This window comes from Pan paniscus, chromosome 2 (assembly GCF_029289425.2).
Source record: "Pan paniscus chromosome 2, NHGRI_mPanPan1-v2.0_pri, whole genome shotgun sequence".
NCBI lineage: Eukaryota > Metazoa > Chordata > Mammalia > Primates > Hominidae > Pan > Pan paniscus.
In genome coordinates, this window is record NC_085926.1 from 13,099,369 (window position 1) to 13,118,429 (window position 19,061).

The window sequence follows — 19,061 nt, forward strand, 5'->3', positions numbered from 1 at the left end:
ATGGCCCATAAGCACATGAGATGATGTTCAACATCACCAGTCATCAGAGAAAGCAAATCAAAACCACAATGAGATACCACCTAACAGGTCATTAGAAAAAAAAAAAAAAAAACGGCGAGATGCAGTGGCTCACGACTGTAATCCCCGCACTTTGGGAGGCGGAGGTGGGCGGATCACGAGGTCAGGAGATCGAGATCATCCTGGCCAACATGGTGAAACCCCGTCTCTACTAAAAATACGAAAAATTAACCGGGCGTGGTGGCGTGCTACCAGGGAGCCTGAGGCAGGGGAATCGCATGAAACCAGGAGGCAGAGGTTGCAGTGAGCTGAGATCACGCCACTGCACTCCAGCCTGGTGACAGAGCAAGACTCCATCTCAAAAAAAAAAAAAAAAAAAAAAGCCACAGCTGGGTGCAGTGGCTGATGCCTATAATCCCAGCACTCTGAGAGGCCAAGGCAGGTGGATCACAAGGACAGGAGTTCGAGACCAGCCTGGCCAATATGGTGAAACCCCATCTCTACTAAAAATACAAAAATTAGCTGGGCGTGGTAGAGTGCACCTGTAATCCCAGGTACTCAGGAGGCTGAGGCAGGAGAATCACTTGAACCCGGGAGACAGAGGTTGCAGTGAGCCAAGATCACACCACTGCACTCCAGCCTAGCTGACAGAGTGAGACGCTGTCTCAAAAACTAACAAACAGCACATAAGTATCGGTGAGGTATTTGCAAATCACATATCTGATAAGGATCTAGTATCCTTATCAGAGAAACCGGGCCCCCTGTGCACTGCTGGTGGGAGTGTAAAATGCTGCAGCCACTGTGGAATACAGTAAGTATGGTGGCTGTAGGTAGTGTTTGCTATAGTTAATCATAACGTATAGTTTCAAATAGCGAGAAGGAGGCTATTGAATGTCTCCAACACAAAGAAATGACTGATGAGATGATGGCTGTGCTAACCACCCTGGTCTGATCACCAGGAATTATATATATCCAAACATCATGAGGTAATCCATGAATATGTACAGTTATTATGTGTCCATTTAAAAACTTAAATATAATTTAAAAATCAAACACAGAATTATCATCCAATTTAGCAATTCTACTTCTGGGTATAGACCCCAAAGAACTGAAAGCAGGGTCTCGAACAGATATTTGCACACACATGTTCATAACAGCATTATTTACAGTTGCCAAATGGTGAAAACAGCCAAAGTGACCATTGATGGGTGAACAGATAGACAAATTTTGTCCATATATACAACAGAGTATTTAGCCTTAAAAGGAAGGGATTTCTGACCCAGGCTACTACACGGATGACCTTGAGGACATTGTGCTAAGTGGAATCAGCCAGTCACAAAAGAACAAATACTGAATGATTTCATTTATATGGGGTCCCTGGTGCTGTCAAATTCAGAGACCTGAGGAGAATGGTGCTTGCCAAAGGCTGGGGAGGAGGGAATAGAAAGTTATTGTTTAATGGAGACAGTTTCAGCTGCAAAAAAAGAACGAGTTCTGGAGATGGATGGTGGTGTTGGCTGCAAAACATTGTGAACGTACTTAACGTCATGACACCTAAAAATGGTTAAAATGGGCTGGGGGCGGTGGCTCATGCCTGTAATCCCAGCACTTCGGGAGGCCAAGGTGGTGGGTCACCAGGTCAAGAGATCAAGATCATCCTGGACAACATGGTGAAACCCCGTCACTACTAAAAACACAAAAATTAGCTGGGTATAGTGGCACTCGCCTGTAGTCCCAGCTACTCGGGAAGCTGAGGCAGAGGAGAATTGCTTGAACCTGGGAGGCAAAGGTTGCAGTGAGTCGAGATCGTGCCACTGCACTCCAGCCTGGCAACAGAGCAAGACTCTGTCTCAAAAAAAAAAAAAAAATGGTGAAAATGGCAAATTTTATGTTAGATATGTTTTGCAACAATTTAAAAAACAAAGCAATAAGAGAATAAGGAGGCCGCCTTGGTCTCCCAAAGTGCTGGAATAATATTTAAGAATATTATTATTCTTAAATAATAAGAATTTAAAAAGCATATGCCCGTGTGAACACACTGTTAGGAAATTGTCTCTCCAACTCTGTCATTAAAAGGGCCTCAAGGATCTGAGGAGCCCAAAGCTGAAGCTTCTTCAGTTGTAAATCTGCTTCTGCCAACAACAATTTAAAAACTGAATTTGTTTAAAGAAAGTTTGATGATGAAGGAATGAGCAAGGGGAGCTGGCTGGAGGAAATGAATGCTGGATGGTGCTGAGCTGAGATGACCTGATACCGTCTGCATGCTGCAGCCATGCTTTGCAGTTTAATGGAGCAGTATCAATAAGCTACACAGTAAGGTTAGGTGGGTCCAACAACATCCTGGCTTCTTCCTGTGATCACTGATGCTGTTCAGGAAATAAAACTTGAAATCTTTCATGCACTCACAAAAAGCAGACGGTGGGCTGGATGTGGCCTGGGGGCCGTGGTTTCTGGACCCCCAGTGTCGTCTAAGGCAGCCTGGCTGCATGTGGGAGCTTCAGGAGGAGCAGGTATGCATGTAACGATTGTGATGGATGACACCGAAGCCAAGGATAGGCGGCAGGAGAGTGTGGATCTGGAAGCCCAGATAAGATGGAGCTTGTGTTACATGGCACTGTCTCTATTTTCTCCAGGGCAGAATGGCATTTCTGACAGCCCTCTCGGTGAGAATGGAAGGCCGTCCACACTCTGCCTCACTCAGCCCTGGGCAATCTCTGCAGTTCTCTGTAGCTCTACTTCGAAGGTGGCCAACGCCTGAGTTGGGCCACAGGGACCCAGAGAGAGCTCTCTGCTCACCTGGGCAGGCTTAGAAAGCGGTTTTTGGCCTCCAAGACATGTTCCTTAGAAGGCACTCACCTGGCACAGGGACACCTGGGGAGCTGAATGCACATGGCTTGCTGCCAACGGCTCCCTCCCGGGGAGGAGGCTGCACAGAGCCAGAACGCAGTCTGCAGCAGCAATGACCTTCGGACCCCCAGGGACAGGACAAAGACTCTGTCCCTCTCACATCCTCACCCTCCTTACTTCTCTGGCTCCTCAGCACCACTCAGTAAGGTGGTGATTGTCATTGCCCCCAGTTTACAAAGGAGGAACTGAGGCTTGGTAGGAGGGGGCACACTCGGTCCAGGACTTCAAAGCCTGAGCTCTTCACCCCTGCTCTCTCCCAGAAGGGAGACACGGGCCAAGTAGGGCAAGGATGGAGGAAAGGTCCCATTCCTGCTCTGCTGCCCGCAAGCTGTGTGCCCTCAGTCAGGAAAGTAACCTCTCTGGGCTCCGTGTACTCCTCCCTAAGGCCTGCACGTGGTACACACTCGATTAGTGTTAATTCTTCCTCTTCCCCGAGGAGGAGCTGCTCACATTCTAGAGGGAGGATCTAAATATTTAATTAAGGAAACTTACAATGCAATCTGAGATGGGACTGAATAGAGCAATGAGCAAAGTGATCTGGTGCACCAAGGGAGGAGGGCCGAGCAACGACGGGCTGGCCAGGTAGAGAGGCAGGACGCCAGGCCTGCTTGGCTCCCACCTGCACACCGGTACCCTCAGAGGCACAGCCTAGGCATCCTTCACCATGACAGAGAGGGGCAGGTGACAGAGGGCCAAACCGGTCACCTGTGCCAGGCTTCCTGGCAGAACTTAGTCATGAATTAAGTCCTAGCACTCCTCTCTCAGAGAACTCAGCCTGCTGCATTAGGGATTAAATATGGCCTCGGGGAATCCCAGATTCAATGACGTTTACATATTTAAACAGGAGGCAGTTCCATTTAAATGTCACCTCCTGACTATTGCCCCAGCAGCACCCTGCAACCCCTTGACCACAAGTCTTCAGCAGCTCCCTATCCTGGAGGAGGCCAGCATGGTCGGCATCGTCCTCGGCCCTGACTATCACAGTCGCTGCCCTATGCTGTACCTGCCCACACGCTCCACGAAGCTGCCTGCTTTTGTGAGCAGGACTTTGCTGGGGCACAGCCATGCCTGCACCTCTGCCTGAGTCATCGTCAGAGCTGAGTAGTTACGACAGGACCCCATGGCCCACAAAGCCTAAATAGTTACCGTCTGGCCCTTTACAGAAAAAGTTTGTCAGGCCCTGTGTTACATCTGTCTCACCTCCTCCTCCCAGCTACCTGAAGAAGCCAATGTCATTCTCATTTCCCAAGTGAGGAACCCATGGCTGGGAGGGGTGAGGCCAGTCCCACCAGGGCAGGGCTGGGCACAGAACAGCGGCTCGATGGTTATCTGCTGAGTGAGCGGATAAATGAATGAATGATGTGACCAAATGCCCCTGTGCTCGGCTTGGAGTTTGAGCATCACAGGGACCATCCCTGTGGCCTGTGGGGAAGAAGGTGCTCTCTGCCCCTGGAGTGGTGGCCCTGAGTAGTCATGCACCCATAATTGGTGTGTTCTGAGAAGGCATCTGCCAATGCCTCGGGCAGCCAGGACACAGCCAGGGCCAAGGCCAGCGCTGGGGGGACAGAGTGGCAGCCTGACCACTGACTGTGAGGTGCAAAAGAGAGCAGAGAGAATGGGGCAGGTCAGTTCCAGGACCACAGCAAGGAGGCGCTCCATGGTCACTGGAGCAATAGGGCGGCCCCCAGGATGGGGCAGTGGGCTGGGGTCTGAGCACTGAGGGGACAGACTAGGCCGCCTTGGGAGCCAGGGGCACACCAGAGCACAGTCCTACGGAACTGCCCCCTGGGCTTGGGTACGGCCACGGCAGTGGGAGGCTGAATGGGGACCTTCATCCAGATTAAAAGTCAACTCAATGCTGGATCTGAAATAGTTCAGGTCGGCCAGGCGCAGGCAGGAGCTGACAGCACTGGCCCTGGCTCAGCCTGCCTGTAGGGAGCTCACCTTCCAGTGAAGGAGGCAATAATAAGCCAAACCCATCAGACACCATGCACCCTGTGAAGAGCAATGCCCACCCCGAAGGGGCCGGGGCCGAGTGTAAACCTGGAAACCAGCTGGGCAGGGAAAGCCTCCCTGAGATGAAAACACCCGTATAAAGACCTGCAAAAGGTAACGGAGCCACGTGAGTGTTCAGGGAAGAATGTGCCAGATGGGCGGAGAGCACAGCCCCTGCAAAGGCCCGGGACAGGGAGCGAGTCCAGGAAGAGTTGAGAAGTGGCAGGGCAGGTGGCCAGGGCCCTGAGTGCCCCTTGAGGACTTTGTCTTTGACTGAGTGAGGAGGGAGCCACAGGAAGGTGCTGAGCACAAGAGGGGCATGGACGCCGTTGGGTTTTATTAGGTCCCTCTGGCTGTTCAGGGAGGGAGAGGGAGGGAGGAAGTGAGGGGTGTGGGATGAAGAAGGCAGGGAGGGAGGGAGGAGGGAAGGGGAATGAGGAGCTTGCTAAACTCCACCCCAGGAGACACACGGAGTGAGGTAGGGGCAGTGTGTGGCTCACATGCCACCAAGTCCTGCAGACCTTGCCTGATGTCCTCAAAACTCAAAACGAGCTGGGCACAGGCCCCGGGAAGGGACACACCCCACCTGGTCTCTGTTATTGGCTTCACTTTGCTGCCAAGGACCCTGAACCTCAGAGAGTGATGAAGCTTGCCAGGGTCACACAGTGTGATTACTGGATATGCCAGGATTCAAATCCACACCTCCCCATCACACACCCAGGATTCCAGACCCTCGAGGGGGAGGCAGCGTCCCTGTACCCTGCCACTGCAGGGGCTACTTCCACATCAATCTAATGGAGGAGGAGCCTTGGTCACGCTCCCAGGACACAGGCTGGTGACCCGGCCCTGCCCCCAGGAGTGTCTTTCTGTGCCCTCCCTGCATGAGGTGTGCTGAGTGCCACAGGCCCAGGGCAGAGCTGGAATTTATGGCTCTCTCTATTTTAATGAAGACTGTTCAAAGCCCTGAAAATTAATTTCCCCGAGGAAGACAATTACATGTCAAATAATACACCCGCTGAGCAAATGATTAAGATAAAATCCAGCCAAGAAGGCTTTGCACCGGTTGGTTTTGAGATACTTGGCTCAACACGGAAGGCCTTCGAAGGTTATTACCAGGCAGTAATGAACACAGGTGTCCAGTCCAGGGGAGGGAATTCATTTCTAATATTTGTGCCCCTTCACAATTTATTTCAAACCTATAAATGATGTCTGTGGGAAAGCCTGTCTCTGACATCTTCTAATAAAAAGACATTAACAGCCCCACTGAAGGCTGGTGCTGGCGGAGTCAGGTCTTTCCGGTTCCCATGGGGACGGTGGCCTGTGGCTACAGGGGAGGCTGGCCTGGGCCAGTGGGCATACGACTGGGAGGTCTTACATGTGGATGTGGAGGGCCTCCTTTGGTCTCCAAGTCCAAATGTGGCCTTGTGACTTCGCCATTTTGGAAAATTTGGCCAGCATTGCCCCTGAAAATGATTGGCTGAAACTTTAGGTACCCAAGTGCCACCAGCCAGCCTTTGTCAGGTACAAGGCCAAGCGTCCTCTGCAGACCCCTGAGTTTGCACCCCTTGATTGAGCCTTCTTATGGAAAGTGAGGCCCAGAGAGGTGAAGCAGGTTGCTCAGGAACACACTGCAAGGTGGGAAAGAAAGGATGGAAGCCTGGCTGTGCTCCTGCCCAACCCAGAGCCCTGCGCTGACCTGCAGCCTCCTGTCACTGCTCAGCTGAGCCTGGCGAGACTGATTACAGACTCTAGGTTATGACAGGATTTAGCATATGTGGATCAGGGGTCTGCAAACCATGGCTCTCGAGCCAAATCTAGCCTGCGGCTTGCTTTTGTAAATAAAGTTTTATTGGAACGCAGCCACACCTGTTCATTTCTGCATTGGGTATGACAGCTTTGAGAACAACAGCGGCCAAGGGACGCTGCCAACTCAACCTGACTTTCTGCTGTCATAACCGGCAGGCATGGTGTGGGCCTGCACCCTGAGCTAGCAACTGCTTCGTTCCACAGAAAAGACTTCCATCAGGGTATATGGGTTCGTCTGCAACTGGCTGTGAGTGCAGACAGCTTCCAGGGGCTGGGGGAATGGCAGTGACTGCAGAGCATCAGGACCCAAGTCACCTTCACCTGCACCTTGGCTGCTTTAGGAAATGGTAACGGCTGGGGGGACCCAGCTTCCTAGGGCTCACGAGGGCCCCCACCGAGCTCACCAACATTGCTTATGCCTTCAAAGTAGAGAATTCGAGGACTCTAGAATGTTAACCATGGGAAGTCACTCTCTACTCCCCAGCCTCAGTTTCTTCATCTCTAAGGAAGGTCACATCCAGTGATTGCTGAGGCTCTGCTCTGCAAGGCGGTCCATGGATCTCTATGAGTGACTGTAGAGCTTGGAGCCCTTCCTTTGATAACATAAAACAGAGACCGAGAGTAGCTGTTCATCCGTGATGTGGGGATGTTAATGGCACTGCCCCCTTCCACACACACTGGATTGCAATGTGCAAATTGAAGAGACATCCATGCTGTGGTGGCTAGGCAAGGCTGCCACATGTTAAGAGCTCAAGAAAGGGCACTGGCGGGACTGTCATTATTCGTGGTGTACTTGGCTCGGGGGCCCCGCCCATCAGACCCAAGACCAGCGATGCTCTTGGGCAAACGTCCCATGGGAGCTCCTGGATCCCCCCAGACTGTCCTGGCTCAGTCATGGGCCATGCCCTCCTCCCAGTGGCTGCCTTCAGCCCCACACAGCACCTGCAAGCAGTCATTCAGCATTATCGTGAGGGCAGGTCCCCGATCCATATCCACCCGCCCTCACCACCTCCGTGCCACCATCCTGGCCTGGCCACCGTCATGTTTGGCCAGGGCATCAGGGAGGCCTCCTAAGGGATCTCCATCCTCCTTCTCCAGTTCATACAGTAGCCGGAGGGACCTTTTAACGCAAAATTCAGACAGCACCACCCTTCTGCCTGCAGCAGTGCGCAGCTCCCCACTGCCCCTGGGTAACTCTACAGCATGGTTTCTGCCGCCCCCTCACCCTTGCCTACTGAATCCTTATAACATCATCTGTCTTCCACATCCTTAAACATGCCAAGCAAACCCCCAGCTAGGGGCCTTTGCTCCTGCTAGTCCCTTTGCCTGGAATGTGCCTTCTCAGCTCTTTCTGTGGCTGTCTATGTACCCTCAGGTGTCCTTTTAATCATCACCTTCACAGAGAAACCTTCCCTGACCTCCCACCCCCACCTCCACCAGGTGAGGCCCTCCAGCTGCTCTCTGTCATTGCTCCCAGGTCACTTTCTCTGCCTTGTTGCTTAAATCACAGGCATCTAATGAGTAGGCATTCCCTCCTTCACGGTCTGTCCCGGAGCAGGCGGTGGTGGCAGGACGGGGCTTGGGCAGTGCTGGAGGTGCGGGAACCAGCCCGCCAGAGCTGGCAGTGCAGTGTGGCGCTTGAGAACAAGGACTCTGGAGCCGCACAGCCCAGGGTGAATCCCGTACAAATCTCTTAGAAGCTGTGTCCTTGTCCCTGGACAGCCCTCTGGGTCTTAGTTTCATTTCCCCATCTGTACAATGAGATAACAGCATCATCCACCATACTGGGATTCCGCTTGTGGGGGATAAGGGCCCTACTCATGCTGGCACTTGTTACAGAAGGAATGTAGACTCCAGACACCTCTGCCACCCTATGCCCTGGCCAGGAAAAACAACGGGACAAGGAGGAGCCGAAGCCAGCTGAGGGCCATGGGCTGCCCGGTGTTCCCCTCCCAGTGCGGTCCTGCTAAAAGGGACCTGGCCACCTGGGAATGGTGATGATAATTTTCTCACTGGGACTACCAGAGGAAAAAGATGCCTCCTGCACTGCATGAGTCTTAATTAAAAATGAGATTTGGTGTTCTCAATATTAAAGGGAAACTTTCATTTGTGTCCTGAAGCTGGTTTTGTTGTTGTTGTTGTTGTTTTTAACAGCTTTATCAAGGTAAAATTGACACACAATACTCTGGACATATTAAAAGTGTACAATCTAATAAGCTTTAGCATATATTTGCACATGTGAAACACACTCATGATGGAACATATCCATTGCCCTCAAACATTCTCTCATGCCTCTTTGTAATCCTTCCCTCTTGCCTCTAGAAGGATTAGTTTGCATTTCTAGACTTGTTTATAAACGGGATCATATGGTGTGCATTTGTAATCTGGCTTCTTTCACTTGGTTATGATTACTTTTGATCCATCAAAGTTGCTGCGCATATCAAAGTTCATTTCTTTCTATTGCCAAGTAGCATTCTACTGTACGGATGTCCTACCCCTCGTTTATCCTTTAGCCCATTGAGGGGTATCTGGTTACTTTCACCTGTTGGCTATCTTGAATTACACTGCTAAGTATGTTTGTGTGCAAGTTTTCTGTGTAGACATATGCTTTCATCTGTCTCAGGTAAACATCTAGGAGTGCAATGGCTCAATCATATAGTAGGTGTGTATTTAACCTTTTAAGAAACTGTTAAACTGTTTTCCAAGGTGTTTATACCATTTCACATTCCCACCAGCAGATGATGAAAGTTTCCATTTCTCCACATTTTCACAAGAACTTTATGGTCAGCCATTTTCATTTTAGCCATCCTAATCAGCATGTAGTAGTATGCCATTTTGGTTTTAATTTGCACTTCTTTAATATGCAATGATGCTGAGTATCATCCCATTAACAGTATTTTGCAGGGCAAAAGTTTTCAATTTTTATGAAGTCTAACATTTTGCTTTTATAGATCATGCTCTCGGTATTAAGTTTAAGACCTTTTTGCCTAGCCCTAGGTCCTAAAGATTTTCTATTTTTTTCCTAAAAGTTTTACAGTTTTAAGTCTATGATCCATTTTGAGTTAAATTTTATATAAGGTATGAGGTTCACTTTTTTGGCCTATGGATATCTAAATTGCTTCAGAATCATTGTTTGAAAGGTTATTTTTCCTCCATTAAATTGCTTTTGCATCTTTGTTAAAAGTCACTTTGGCTTATACGTGTAAGTCTATTTCAGAGTTCTCGGCTGGGGGCGGTGGCTCACGCCTGTAATCCCAGCATTTTGGGAGGCCAAGGCAGGTGGATCACCTGAGGTCTGGAGTTCGAGACCAGCCTGGCCAACATGGTGAAACCCCGCCTCTACTAAAAATAAAAAAAATTAGCCAGGTGTGGTGGCAGGCGCCTGTAATCCCAGCTACTTGGGAGGCTGAGGCAGGAGAATCGCTTGAACCCTGGGGGCAGAGGTTGCAGTGAGCCGAGATGGCACCATTGCACTCCAGCCTAAGCAACAAGAGCAAAACTCTGTCTCAACAACAACAACAACAACAACAACAAAAACCAGAGTTCTCTATTCCATTGATTCATGTATCTGTCCCTCTGCCAATATCATACTGTCTTGATTATTGTAGCTATATATTAAGTCTTAACATCAGGTAGAGTGAGTCCTCCTACTTTATTTTTCTTTTTTTAAAATTGTTTTAAGCTATTCTAGGTCGTTTGCCTTTCTGGATACATCTTGTAATAAGCTTATGTATGTCTAGAGAGACAAAAATCAAAGACAAAACTCCTTGCTTGGATTCTGATAGGAACTGCATTAAGCCTAAAGATCAATTCGGGGAGAAATGACATCTTTACCATATTGAGTTTTCCGATCCACGAACATGGTATGTCTTTCCATTTAGTTATATCATCTTTTCTTTCTTTCATCTGCATGTTTACATATACAAATCCCATATGTTTTCAGTATACAGATTCTGTACATGTTTTGTTAGATTTATGCAGAAGAATCTAATTTTCTTTGAAACAATTATAAATGGTATGTGTTTTAAATTTTGATTTCTAAATTTTTGCTGTTCTTATACAGAAATGCGTTGATTCTGTGTGTGTGTGTGCTGATCACAAATCCTGCTATTTTGCTAAACTCATTCATTTTTTTCTGGTAATCATTATTTATAGATTCCTTGGGATTTTCATTGTAGATAATTGTGTTATTGAAAATAGGGACAGTTTTATTTCTTCCTTTCCAATCTGTATGACTTTTGTTGCCTTTCTTGACTTACCGCTCTGTCTAGAAGTTCCAATGATATGTTGAATCACAGTAGGGAGAGACATTCTTGCCTTGTTCCCAGTCTTTGGGAGAAAGTGTTCAGTCTGTCATCTTTAATATACTAATGATGCTATCAGTAGGTTTTTTGTAGATGTCCTTTATAAAGTTGAGGAAGTTCCCCTTCATTCCAATTTTTTTTCCTGAGAGTTTTCTTAATCATGCATGGGCATTAAATTTTCCTCTGTCATAGATATAATGAATCATATGATGTCTCCTTTAGCCTGCTGAGACAGTGGGTTACATTAATTTTAAATACTGAACTAGCCTTGCATGTCTGGAATAAATCCCACTTAGTTGCAGTGTAATTTTTTTATACATTGATGGATTAGATATGCAAATATTTTGCTTAGAAATGTTACATCTAGCCGGGCGCAGTGGCTCACGCCTGTAATCCCAGCGCTTTGGGAGGCCGAGGCGGGCGGATCACGAGGTCAGGAGATCGAGACCATCCTGGCTAACATGGTGAAACCTCATCTCTACTAAAAATACCAACAACAACAACAAAAAAGAGCCGGGCGTGGTGGCGGGCACCTGTAATCCCAGCTACTCAAGAGGCTGAGGCAGGAGAATCGCTTGAACCTGGGAGGTGGAGGTTGCAGTGAGCCGAGATTGCACCACTGCCCTCCAGCCTGGGCGACAGAGCAAGACTCTGTCTCAAAAAAAAAAAAAAAAAAAGAAATGTTACATCTAGGTTAATGAGGAATTCAAGTCTGCAGTTTTATTTTCTTGTTCTAGCTTTGTCCAATTTTGGTATTCGGATAAAGCAGACATCATAGAATGAGTTGGGAAATATTCTCTCCTTTTCAATTTTCTGGAAGAGTTTGTGTAGAATTGGTATTATTTATTCTTTAAATGTTTGATGGAGTTCACCAGTAAAACCACTGAAGCCTGGAGTTTTCATTGTAAAAATTTTAACTACAATTTCAATTTGTTTGATATAAAGCTATTTAGGCTATCTATTTACTATTGAGTGAGATTTGTTAGTTTGTGTCTTTCAAGAAGTTTGTATATTTCCTCTAAGTTTTTGTTGTTGCTGTTTATTGGCATAAAGTTGTTCATAATACTCCATTATTATGCTTCAGTTACCTGCAGAATCTGTAGCAGTGTCACTGTTCTCATTCCTGGTATTGGTAATTTGTGTCTTTTCTAGTTTTCTTCTGGATCGGTCTGACCACAGAGTTATTACTTTCACTGGTCTTCTCAAAGAATCAGGTTTGGTTTCATTGATCGTCGGTATGGTTTTTCTGTTTTTCATTTCATTAATTTCCACACTGATATTTTTCTTCATCCTTTGGGTTTAATTTGTTCTTAAAAACAAAACAAAACAATTTTTAAGGTGAAATCTAGGTTCATTGATCTGAGATCTTTTTTCTTTTCTAATATTAGCATTTAGTGCTCTGTTTTCTCCTATGTACTGCTTTAGTAACATCTTATGAATTCTTTTTTTTTTTTTTTTGAGACAGAGTCTTGTTCTGTTGCCCAGGCTGGAGTGCAGTGACGCCATCTCAGCTCTTTGCAAGCTCCGCCTCCCGGATTCATGCCATTCTCCTGCCTCAGCCTCCCGAGTAGCTGGGACTACAGGTGCCCAACACCACGCCCGGCTAGTTTTTTTGTTTTTAGTAGAGACAGGGTTTCACCGTGTTAGCCTGGATGGACTCGATCTCCTGACCTCGTGATCCACCTGCCTTGGCCTCCCAAAGTGCTGGGATTACAGGCGTGAGCCACCGTGCCCGGCCACACCTTATGAATTTTTATTTACTGTTTTTTTAATTATCATTCACTTCAGAAGACTTTCTTTTGATTTCTTCTTGGACCAAAGGGTTATTTAGAAATGTATTGTTTGGCTGGGTGCAGTGGCTCACGCCTATAATCACAGCACTTTGGGAGGCCGAGGCGGGAGGATTATGAGGTCAGGAGTTCGAGAACAGCCTGGCCATCATGGTGAAACCCCGCCTCTACTAAAAATACAAAAATTAGCCAGGTGTGGTGGCGCACGCCTGTACTCCCAGCTACTCGGAAGGCTAAGATAGGAGAATCGCTTGAGCCCAGGAGGCAGAAGTTGCAGTGAACCAAGATTGTGCCACTGCACTGCAGCCTGGGCGACAGAACGAGACTCTGTCAAAAAAGAAAGAAAGAAAGAAATGTATTGTTTATTTTCCAAATATTTCTCTTTTAATTCCATTGTGGTCAGTGCACATACTTTGTGTGACTTGAATCCTTTTAAATATATTGAGATTTATCATATAGAATTTGGCATATCTTGGTAAACTTTCCAGGTGCACTGGAGAAGAATGTATGTTGCTCTTGTTAGGTAGAGTGTTAATCAGGTTAAGTTGGATAACAGTGTTGCTAAAGTCTTCTATATCCTATCCATACATCAAGGCTACTTGTCCTGTCATGTACTGAAAGAGGGGCACTGGCTGGGTGCAGTGGCTCACGCCTGTAATCCCAACACTTTGGGAGGCTGAGGCAGGTGGATCACTTGAGCCCAGGAGTTTGAAATCAGCCTGGGGAACATGGTGAAACCCTATCTCTATAAAAAATAATAATACTAATAATAATACAAAAATTAGGCAGGCATGGTGGCACATGCCTGTAGTCCCAGCTATGCTGGAGGCTGAGGTGGGAGGATTGCTTGAGACTGAGAATTGCTTCCAGCTTAGATGACAGAATGAGACCATGTGTCAAAAAATAAAAAGAAAAATAAGCAATAAAGGAAGGAAGGAGGGAAAGAAGGAAAGAAAGAGAGAGAAAGAAAAGAAGGAGGGAAGGAAGGAAGGAAGGAAGGAACGGAAGGGAAGGAAGGAAGGAAGGAAGGAAAGGAAGGAAGGAAGGAAGGAGGGAAGGTGAAATCTCAAACCATAATTTTGTATTTGTCTATTTCTCTTTGCTGTCCTGTCAATTTTGCCTTCATGTATTTTGAGTGTGTTCTAACTTTAGGACTGCAATTTTTATTTTTATAAATTGACCCCTTGATTATGGAGTGACCTTCTTTATTCCTAGTAACATTCTAAATATTCCAAATATTTCTGAAACCTACTTTGATATTAATATAGCCATTCCAATTTTCTTTTCATTAGTGTTAGCATGGCATATTTTCCCATTTTTTTAAACCTACTTGTACTTTATATTTAAAAAGTGGTTCTTACTTAAAAAAAAAAATCTAACCTAAAGGTCACTGCCTTTTAATAGGGGTAGACAATTTGTATTTAATGTGGTTATTGAAATGTTTAGGTTTAAATCTATGTCTTTTTTTTTTTTTTTTTTTTTTTTTTGATACTGAGCCTCACTTTGTCGCCCAGACTGGAGTGCAGTGGCACGATCTCAGCTCACCGCAACCTGTAGCTCCTAGGTTCAAGTGATTCTTGTGCCTCAGCCTCCCAAGTAGCTGGGATCACAGGTGTGTGTCACCACATGTGGCTAACTTTTGTATTTTTAGTAGAGACATGGTTCCATCATGTTGGCCAGGCTGGTCTTGAACTCCTGACCTCAGGTGATCCACCTGCATCAGCCCCCCAAAGTGCAAGGATTATAGGTGTGCACTGCAGCCAGCCAAGGTTTAAATCTATTTCTATTCTTTCTGTCCCATTGGTTTTTTTGTTCCATTTTTGCTCTTTTTCTGCCTTCTTTTAGATTGTTTAAATATCTATAATGGTCCCATTGTAGTTTTAATCTCTATAATTTTGATTTGGGTATGGAATATAGTTATAATTGCTATATTAGTGGGCTTTTGCGCTAATTCTAACATCAGTGTCTGAGTCAGTTTTGATTAATCAATTTTTCTCTTTATGTGGGTAATATTTTCTTGCTTCTTTTCATTTCTGAAAACTGTTCACTGGATGCCAGACACTGTACGTTCTACCTTGCTAGATATTTTTGTATTCCTCTAAATCTTTTTGAGCTTTGTCATGAGATGCAGTGAAATTGCATGGAAACTATCTGATCCTTAGGGGCTTGTTTTTAAGCTTGTTAGGTGGGTCCCAAGCAGTGCTCAGTTTAGAGCTAATTGTTTCCACTGCTAGGGCAAGACTTTGAGAATGCTTTAACCAACATTTTATGAATCGTGAGGTTTTCCATTCTGGCTGGTGACAATAAGCACTTTTCCCTCTACTTTTGAGGGCCAGGCACTGAGTTCTCTCTGATTTTTTTTGGATAGTCAGCCCAAAAGATCCCCAGCCTCTGGCAGTTTTCTCACGCTCACGAGCTGGGCAGTACTCGGCTGAATACTCAGAGGCAGTGTGCAGAGTCCCCGAGGTCTGTGCAGTGTATCCTCTCCCAGGCTTGTTTCAAGGCAACTCCAGCTGCCTTAGTGTTCCCAGACTTTGAGCAGCAGCTCCTCAACTCAGAGTTCTCTGGGCCTTGCCTGGCTTCCTCCTCTCTGAGCTGTGACCTGAACACTCCCCTAAGGCAGATGCTGGGCAAATTGTCCAGATCACCTTGTTCATTTCCTACCTCTCAGGGATTCATTGTCTGATGTCCAGGGTCTTGAAAACTTGTTCCATGCATCTTGTCCACGTGGATGTTTCAGGTACCCCATTCTGTTTGAAGTCTGATTTTGAATACTGAATGGATTTTGTTTCACCAGGAAACTTTAGGAAACACAGGGCATCCTGAGCTCGATCCCATGTTACAAGCGGAGACTTCCTTTGCCCTTGTATCTCCCCCACCACAACCCCCGAATGCACAGATCACCTCTCTGCTGAGTACAAGAAGAAGGGAGGGGGTTGAAGCTGTGTTTAAAGATAAGAAAATGAGACATGTTTCTCTTGTGATTGTTTCATATTAAAATTTGACATCAACATCGACATGGCCTGAATGAACCTGAAGCACAGAGGTAACACCAGATGTCTAACCAGTTGGCCCCAGAGGGGCAGAAGCAGTGGAGAAAAGGCTAGAGGGGCCATTCCCATCACTGCCCCTCACTCTGTCCAGGCTGTCTCGATTCTTGGATTCAGACTGTGTCCCAGAAGACAGAAGTGGAAGCAGGAGGACCCTAACTCGTGTTGGTGTAGAATGTCTCCAGCAGTGATGAGCTCCCCATTCTTGGAAGGGTGCAAGCAGGTGCTGGATGATCTCTTAGTTCTCTTAGCAGGGATATTACAGAAGTGGCTGGACCAGATCACACTCTCTGCCCTTTTTAAATGGCACAGATTCCATCACCATGCTCTGGGAATAAGAATCCAGCCTGGATAATTCATAAACCCTTGCTGCTTGCTGGGGGTGAGTTTCCATGGAAATGTCAGTGAGGCAGACCAGAAACTGAACAAACCTGCAGCATCTCCCTGCATTGGTCCTGAGGTCCAGGGCAGCAGGCGCCCTTGCCAGGCCCGGCTCTGCCCTGACCTTGCTGAAGGGGCACTGCTGCACACAGTCAGTTATGTAATTGGCCGCCTTTGAAGAGCGGTTGCACCGAGTCACACGGGGGTTAGCAAACTAGTTCAAGGTAATTTATGACTCTGGGATGCTCGGGTTTCTAAATACAACAGACAACTATAAACTGCAAATGCTTTAAACTCTCTCCCCAAGGGGATGCTGCTTGGCCCAGCCCGACGGGCAGCACTGATGGCCCAGCTGGCAGGGAGGGTTGGGGCATGGAGCACGCTTAGCCTGCTGGCTTAGCTCCGAGACCTCCATAGGACAAGGTGCTATCTTCCCCACCACCGGGCCTGCACACAGTGGGGTTGGTAGGCATTTGCTGCGGGAAGGCACCTAGCCTTCACCACCGTGGGCCCATGATGACTCTCAATCTGAGGAGGCCAGCCTTTCTTACAGCAACCTCCAACAAATGTTTTGGGTATGATTAGAAGGCTGTGTTTTCAAATACGAACATGGGTCAGTGGAAAGAAAAAAGGTATCAAGACCACACCTCCATTTGCTGAGGGAGTTCATCTCCCTCCAGGGCACCAAATAGCATTAGAGAGACGTGGGATGGAGGGTGTGGATAGCACGGGCTCTAGGGTCCTGGCCAGTTGCCCCTCATCAGGGCTGGAGCTGGGGGCCAGATATGCAGGGGCTGCAGGGCGAGGCATCCCACAGGCCATGTTCTCAGCCACCTTTGACCTCCAGGAGAAGTGAATAACTCCTCCTACCCTAAGAGTCTCCGCTCACTGTTGATCCCATACAGTGGGAGCCAGAGAGGACTGTGAAAGGAGCATGGGGTGGTAAGGACAAGGGCCAGTCTTGGGTCCTCTGTGGCACTCAGCCAGCTCACCAGGAGCCTGGGCGTCCTGGAGCAGCCCATCATTGTCTCTGCCCAATAACTGCCAGCAACACCGTTGGCAATGACATGCTTTAGCCACTTTCAGAAGCTGATGTCTTGGCATCCGCAGCGCGAGCCCAGATCTATGGCCTTTGGCGTAACTGCTTTCTAGCCTCATGCGGGTGATGATGTTTGTCAACAATACCTTGACTTGGGTGGCCCTAGAGGTGTGTTGCATGAAAAGCAGGAGTTTCCAGGAAGCAGGGTCTACCCAGGAGCCCTGTAGTCTGAAAACGTCTGAGGGCCCCAGCCCAGCAGCAGGGCGTTCTCAGGGCTGCTACAGCTTGCAAGAGAGAAAATTCTTTAACTGGGAGCTGAGACCTCCCTGAAGCAGTCAAGAGTCCCCACAGCTGGCCCAGTCCAGCCTCAGAACCTGGGAGGGTGTCCTCTGGGGGTCAGAGAGACTGAGGCAGGCCCGGGCCTGCCATGAATCCAGGGCTCGGGACAGAGCTGTCCTACACTCTGCAAGGGGGATCACCCCATGAGGACTGGGGAATCTGACCATTCCCCAGGAGGCAGAGCTCGGGCCTGGTCAGGGTCAGAAGGAACTGCGTCGTGTTGTGGTAAGCACCGTGCATGCAGGGGTCTGCTGAGGGAGGCTGAGCAGATGACTTCCCCACTCTGAGCCTCGGTTTCCTCATCTGCAGGATGGGCATGTGAATGCGGGCTGCCTTATAGGCCTGAGCAGACTCCTTGGGGTGCTCAAACCTGTGCCTGGGGCCTCATAAGCGCAGTTCAAGGAGGTTGTCCTTGTCACAGCCATTACTGTCACAGGGTAAGGGACTGAGCCACAGTCATGGTCTGAAGGGATTGTCCTGGGACCTCAGGCCACACTGGCCCTATGGGTGGGGCTCAGGAGTGGAGCCTGGGAGCTAGACGGGGCTGGACTAGGCAAGATGCCAGAAGGCTGGAGCCAGTGCCTGCTACTGCTACACGGGCCAGGGAGGGGCGGCCACCTCTCTTGTGGGCAAAGGCCTGGGGTCAGGGGTGAGGCCAGGGCCCAGGAGGTCACATGGGCTGGGCTGCCATCAAAGGCCCCAGCTCTGGTGCCCCTGGGACAGGGATGGACCTTTTCTGGTGAAGACAGGGCTCTCCTGGTTCCAGGCTTGAGGGAGTCGGGACACAGCCCCAGAGCTCTCCAGTGGGCTCCCAGGCAAGGAGCCGGAGTGGGTGGAGAGAAGGGGGTCTCTTCGACACAGACGCCTCATTGTGCACAGGACACTGGAGGGGACGAGCCAGGGAATGAGAGCAGCTGCAGCACATGCTCCTCAGGCCTTTAGGAGGAACGGGTTACAGGGCCTCTGGGTCGGCCAGCAGAGCCACTGGAGGGGGATGGGAAGGCTGTCGAGGGCCCGATTCCTCTGCTGCCAGCCCCAGGAGCCAGGTCTCCACTCATCCTCCTGTGCGCAGACCCCGTGCCTAGCATCGTGGACATGAGAGGAGACGCGCAGGCCCTGCCCCAGGACTCCCAGTTAGACCCTCGTGCGGGACTCTGCTGCGTGGGACAGTGAGGCCACCCTGCTGGGCGGTGCAGACCCAGTCCTCCTCCAAGCTTGCATGTCCTGGCCATGGGACGCCCCTCGGGGCCGCCTGCGGGACACGCACTCCAGTGAGTGCCATGGAAAAAGCAGGGGAGGGAGAAGACACAGAATAGAAGCTTGGCTGAGGGCGCTTTCAAGCCAACAACATGAGGGCCTTGGGACTGAGGATTTCACAAAGGCTTCTCCGGCTGAGAGTGATGCAAGGACAACTGCGTGTCCACGTGGGAAA

The 19,061-nt window shown here is 48.5% G+C and overlaps 1 protein-coding gene across 5 annotated transcripts in view; it reads right to left on the reverse strand.

Moving 5' to 3' along the window:
- Positions 1–19,061, reverse strand: part of IQSEC1 (IQ motif and Sec7 domain ArfGEF 1) — a 382,440-nt gene that overhangs the window by 219,522 nt on the left and 143,857 nt on the right. The window lies entirely within an intron of this gene.